Source organism: Eumetopias jubatus, unplaced genomic scaffold (genome assembly GCF_037043125.1).
Source record: "Eumetopias jubatus isolate StellerSeaLion01/CBP00866 unplaced genomic scaffold, mEumJub1_p1.0 scaffold_2, whole genome shotgun sequence".
Taxonomy (NCBI): Eukaryota; Metazoa; Chordata; class Mammalia; order Carnivora; family Otariidae; genus Eumetopias; species Eumetopias jubatus.
Window position 1 is genome coordinate 39799315 of NW_028274808.1, and position 6027 is coordinate 39805341.

Here is a 6027-nt window from a genome sequence, read left to right on the forward strand (position 1 = left end):
TGGAGCGAAATCATCAGGCTAAACAAATTTGTTTTGAAATATTGACAGTAGAGCTAAAATAAACAGCATGGTGTGGGGGAAGGGGCACTGTGTTAGGGCCAGAAGACTGGAGTTCTAATACCAGCCCCTCCTCTGATTCATTGTGTGGCCTCAGACTAACTGATTTCTAAAATGAGAGCGTCAGTGGGAGCCATTTCCTCCACTGTGCTTCTCTTAAGTTCTCTCCGATGCTTCATCATGCCAGTCCCAGATGCCAACCAGGATCTGGCCTGTCAGGGTTCAGTCATTAGCTTGTGCTCAGACATAATTCAGTACCCAAAGAACTGCAAAATCCTAAGAGCAAGTTATAGCCTAGCTAAAGCCGAGATGGGGAGTTCATTGCCCAATTAGCTGCCTGGCACTCCGCAGACGCGTTATCAGGAGGGGAGACCAATGAGGTGAGCCATTCTCAAAGCATAGCCAGTCTTCAGGGCTCTCTCCCTGCTTACCTATTCCAAATGTTAAAAAAACAAACCACCGACCTATAGGTTTATAATGGGCTTTCTCATTATCTCATGTGATGCTACAAACACTCCAAGCCTCTGGGGGCATCCAGTGATTGTTAATGATTCAGCAGAGACAGAACACAGGGCTGTTTCCAAAGGAGACGCGTGCAGATGGGAGCGAGGTAGAGAGCTCATCTGCCACAGCTCTCTGCAGAAAGGTCCTCTTTGTACCCCCCCCCCGCCTTTATTTATTTTAAAAATAAACATCACTCAATTTCTTTTTTTTTAATTAACATATAATGTATTATTTGTTTCAGAGGTACAGGTCTGTGATTCATCAGTCTTACACAATTCACAGCGCTCACCATAGCATATACCCTCCCCAATGTCCATCACCCAGCCACCCCATCCCTCCCACCCCCCACCACTCCAGCAACCCTCGGTTTGTTTCCTGGGATTAAGAGTCTTATGGTTTGTCTCCCTCTCTGGTTTTGTCTTGTTTCATTTTTCCCTCCCTTCCCTATGATCCTCTGTCTTGTTTCTCAAATTCCTCATATGAGTGAGATCATATGATACTTGTCTTTCTCTGATTGACTTATTTCACTTAGCATAATACCCTCTAGTTCCATCCATGTCATTGCAAATGGCAAGATTTCTTTTTTTTTTTGATGGCTACGTAATATTCCGTTGTATATATACACCTCATCTTCTTTATCCATTCATCTGTTGATGGACATCCAGGATCTTTCCATGGTTTGGCAATTGTGGACATTGCTGCTATAAACATTGGAGTGCACGTGCCCCTTTGGATCACTACATTTATATCTTTGGGGTAAATACCCAGTAGTGCCATTGCTGGGTCATAGGGTAGCTCTATTTTCAACTTTTTGAGGAACTTCCATACTGTTTTCCAGAGTGGCTGCACCAGCTTGCATTCCCACCAACAGTTTAGGAGGGTTCTCCTTTCGCATCCCTGCCAACATCTGTTGTTTGCTGACTTGTTAATTTTAGCCATTCTGACTGGTGTGAGGTGGTATCTCATTGAGGTTTTGATTTGTATTTCCCTGATGCCGAGTGATAAACATCACTCAATTTCAGTAATCACTATTCTCGCCTGAGTTTTGATCATTTAAGGGTAATTTAAAATGTGGAATCATGCTTTCCTACCCCTTTGTAATGTTTTGTGAGGATAAACAAAGTGAAGGAAATAACTTAGATTCTTTGGAGCTCGACAATGCAGTTTGGGATCGGAACTCTGAGAAAGGAAGTCAGCAAGAGCACTGCATCCAAGTGTAGTGTTTTATTTATACCTTAAGCACGAATCAGAGTTTTACTACCTGGAATTAAATCCTCTGGAAAGAAAATCTGATTCATTCACTCCCAATTCCAAGTGATTGGTTATGGAGTATTTCACATGGATAAGGCACAGTACTGTATTTTTACCTCTGCAAAGGACCTAGTGCCTATGAAAAGAGCACAGTTTTTCTGGAGTTTTGTTGTTGTTGTTGTATAATATATGGACAGGACTAGTTTGTGACTGTGGAGAGCCCTTTAGAGTGTTCTTGGGCTCCAGGATCACCTCTGACCCTCGAAGTTTCTAAGGGCAGTTCTTTTTTTTTTTTTTCCTCCCTAAAGGCAGTTCTGACGACCAGAAGTTCTTGTAGCCACAGGGTGGCTAAAGGCAGCAGGATCATTGCCAAAGGTTATATTCAGAAATTTGGAAATAGGCAGATAGCTAAAGAGGACAGGAACTCTGGACCTCAAATCTGAAGCTCACAGAGTACCCCCTTCACCTTGGGTTTATTTTTTTCCTTAAAGGGTAAAAAACTGGGGCACCTGGGTGGCTCAGTCGTTAAGTGTCTGCCTTTGGCTCAGGTCATGATCCCAGGGTCCTGGGATCGAGCCCTGCATCGGGCTCCCTGCTTGGCGGGAAGCCTGCTTCTCCCTCTCCTGCTCCCCCTGCTGTGTTCCCTCTCTGGCTGTCTCTCTCTCTGTCAAATAAATAAAAAATCTTAAAAAAAAAAAAATAAAGGGTAAACTATATGTGTAATATGTAAACTATAGCCTATGCTAGACTGTGTTCTTTTTTTTTCTTTAGCCTGACAATTGTTATTAATCTTTTAAATGGGTTCTTAGAAACGGAAGGAAGTCATAAATTGTCAAAAATCAATTCAAACTGTTCCAGGTGCTAGAATTTTCTTATGAGTAAATTTTTGAGGGTTAATTTTTACTTATTTTGTTTTCAGATTAGGCAGCTTAGGCTTTTTTTTTTTAAAGATTTTATTTATTTATTTGAGAGAGAATGAGAAAGAGAGAGAGAGCACATGAGGGGGGGAGGGTCAGAGGGAGAAGCAGACTCCCTGCCGAACAGGGAGCCCGATGCGGGACTTGATCCCGGGACTCCAGGATCATGACCTGAGCCGAAGGCAGTCGCTTAACCGACTGAGCCACCCAGGCGCCCGCAGCTTAGGCTTTTATAAGGCTCTCACCACGTCCCTCCAATAGGGATTTCATAATTTTTTCCCCAGGACTATTTGGATTATTTAAGGACTAGTATTTGCATAATTATGTCAGGATTCACTCCATCACTACTAGTTAATATAGTTCAATTATGTAAAGTGACCATATATTACATGGATCATAAAACACAGGCATATAGTATGTGTGTATAGTTCACATTAAATAATGGTATATTCCTGTAAAACCAAGTAAATTGATTTTTTCTTGCAGATTATCATTTAAAATTTCCAGGGGGGTAGGCACAGCTATGTTCTCTCTTAATTTAAGGGGCGCCTGGGTGGCTCATTTCGTTAAGCATCTGACTCTTGATTTTGGCTCAGGTCATGATCTCAGGGTTGTGAGACTGAGCCCTATGTTGGGCTCCATGCTCAGCACAGAGTCTGCTTGTCCCTCTCCCTAACCCCGCTTGCGCTCTGCCTTTCTCTCTGTCTCAAATAAATAAACAAAATCCTGTATTTTTTTTAAAGATTTTATCCATCTACTTGAGAGAGAGAGACAGAGACAGAGATAGGGAGAGAGAGCCTGAGTGAAGAGCAGAGGGAGAAGCAGGCTCCCCACTAAGCAGGGAGCCTGACGAGGGCTCAATCCCAGAACCCTGAGATCATGACCTGAGCCGAAGGCAGAGGCTTAACTGAGTGAGCCACCCAGGTGCCCTAAATAAAATCTTAAAAAAATAAATAAAAGCAGACCATTGGGGGAGGTGCCTGGCTGGCTCAGTTGTTAGAGCATGCAACTCTTGATCTTGGGGTTGTGAGTTTGAGCTCCATGTCAGGTGTTGAGATTACTTAAAAATAAAATCTTAAAAAAAAAAAAAGGAGACCATTGGTTTTTATCATGTTTATCATGTGTTTAACTATAGATGGATCACACACATTTATCTCTGCTTCCTTCTGAAACCAAGTCAGAATGATAGTAAAGAAATAAACAGGTATAAGCCACATAAGGCCAAACATGAAGCAAGACCATTTGTGCCTCAGAATTCTGGAAAGGCTCTAAAATTGGAGAGGCCAACTTCCTTGGAAGGTGAGAGTAAGGAGTGGGCTGAAAGCCACAAGAATTGGTTGAAAGTTCCTATACAGAAGAGTTAGACTCCAGACTGCCTTCACAAACCTGACGTATAGACAGGATACCACCTCTCTATGCTTCATGGGAAGAAAAGACAATTTCTAGGGGAAAAGCACACTAAAGAGCTAAATGGGAACCCCAGATGTAACATATCTAAGATTCGATCATGAAAATGGAGGGACTGCCTGAGACTCTACAGAAAGGATGGTAAGACCCCTCACTGGCATTTTCCACTCCACTCCACAAACTCCTCCCCTGCCATGCTCACAGCCAGGTGTATTACTGTGACACCAGTTAGGGGACTGGAAGATTTCTGTCTAGAGAAACTGTATCCCAAGTAAGAGGTTTACCTCCCACTGAAATTTCTGGCTCTGCACCCAAAACCCCCGAGTCAACAGGACCCCTTCTTGCAAGTACACCCACATTTTCCATTTTGCTTTTCTGGCTTAGTTTGCTGTTAGGTAGTCTATTCTTCTAAATAATTCCCACGAACTACAATACAATGCTTCATATTCGTTTTGGCATTCAATGTTCATTTCATTCTAACATATGCTACTTTGAACTTTATTATAAGTAAACTCTGGATGAAAGTTTTATAATTATTCAAATATCATACACAATTTATACTGTCCATGTATAAATTTTGCCTATTTTCTATAGGCTATTCCAATTTCCTCATTAGGGTTTAGCAGTGTTGTGTTGTGTTTTTTTGCTGTTTTTGTTTTTTGTAAAACCCTTAAAATCAAAAGTTGGTCAGAATTTCATTTTTCAAATTTTAATATAGTTATATTAATCAGTTTATTGTCATCTGTGTCTGTATAGCTCCATTTCAAAATGTAAATCATCTTCATTTCTTCTGCAGTTTCTTCTATGGTTGGAATTTAGATTATTTTCAATATGTTTTGTCTTTTTCTTTCTCTCTCTCTTTCTCTTTCTTTTCTGTAAGCTCTACACCCAACATAGGCCTTGAACACATGAACCTGAGATCGAGTCGCATGCTCTGCCAACTGAGCCAGCCAGATGCCCCTTTTCTGTTTCTTTATTAAACAGAATAATGGTATCTTCTTTTTTTACACATTTTGCGCGAACTTCACATTCACAGACACATGGTCTGCACGTTATAAGAATACTTCATTTTGTAAACATTTAACACATTTTTAAGGCTTTGAAAATGGTTTGTATTTGCTGTGTTTTGCACATCATTCAAGAACTTCTTTACAGTGCTGACATACTCCATTATGAAGGTTTGCCTTAATTTTCTTGGTCTGGACACTCTTATCCAACTTGTCGTTTTTGAAGCTAAGCATGTCCTGGTGCCTGAGGCCTGGAACAGACTATGTTCTCTTTATGGGAGCTCATTGCAGAAACCACAGTAGCCTCACCAGAGGGCAGTAAAGATGCCAGGAAGACCAAGACACCAGCAACTATCCTTCACAGAGTTGATGCTTCCGTTACTCTCAGTTGCATTTCTATACACTAACAAACTCAGAAGGGAAAATTAAGAAAACAATCCATTTACGATAGCATCAAAACCAATGAGATACTTAAATAAATTTAACCAAGGAGGTGAAAGGCCTGTACACTGAAAATAATGAGACACTGATGAAAGAAATTGAGGACATGAGTGGATGAAAGATACCCTGTGTTCATGGGGTAAAAGAATTAATATTGTTAAAATGTCCAAAGTGATCCGCAGATTCAATGCAATTCTTATAAAAATTCCAATGGCAGTCTTCAGAGAAATAGAAAAAAATCCTGAAATTTGTATGGGATCACAAAGGACCCCAAATAGCTAAAGCAATCTTGAGAAATAAAGGTGGAGGCATCACAACTCCTGATTTCGAACTATGTTGTAAAACTTGTATAAAACAGTACAGAACAGGCATAAAAACAGACATACAGACCAGTGGAGCAGAATAGAGAGCCCAGATATAAACCAAGGCATATATGGTCAACT

The 6027-nt window shown here is 40.9% G+C and overlaps 1 pseudogene; it reads right to left on the minus strand.

Moving 5' to 3' along the window:
* Positions 1 to 5227: 5227 nt before the first annotated feature.
* LOC114224860 (uncharacterized protein C9orf85 homolog pseudogene) lies at positions 5228 to 5429 on the minus strand (annotated as a pseudogene).
* Between the last annotated feature and the right edge of the window lie 598 nt (positions 5430 to 6027).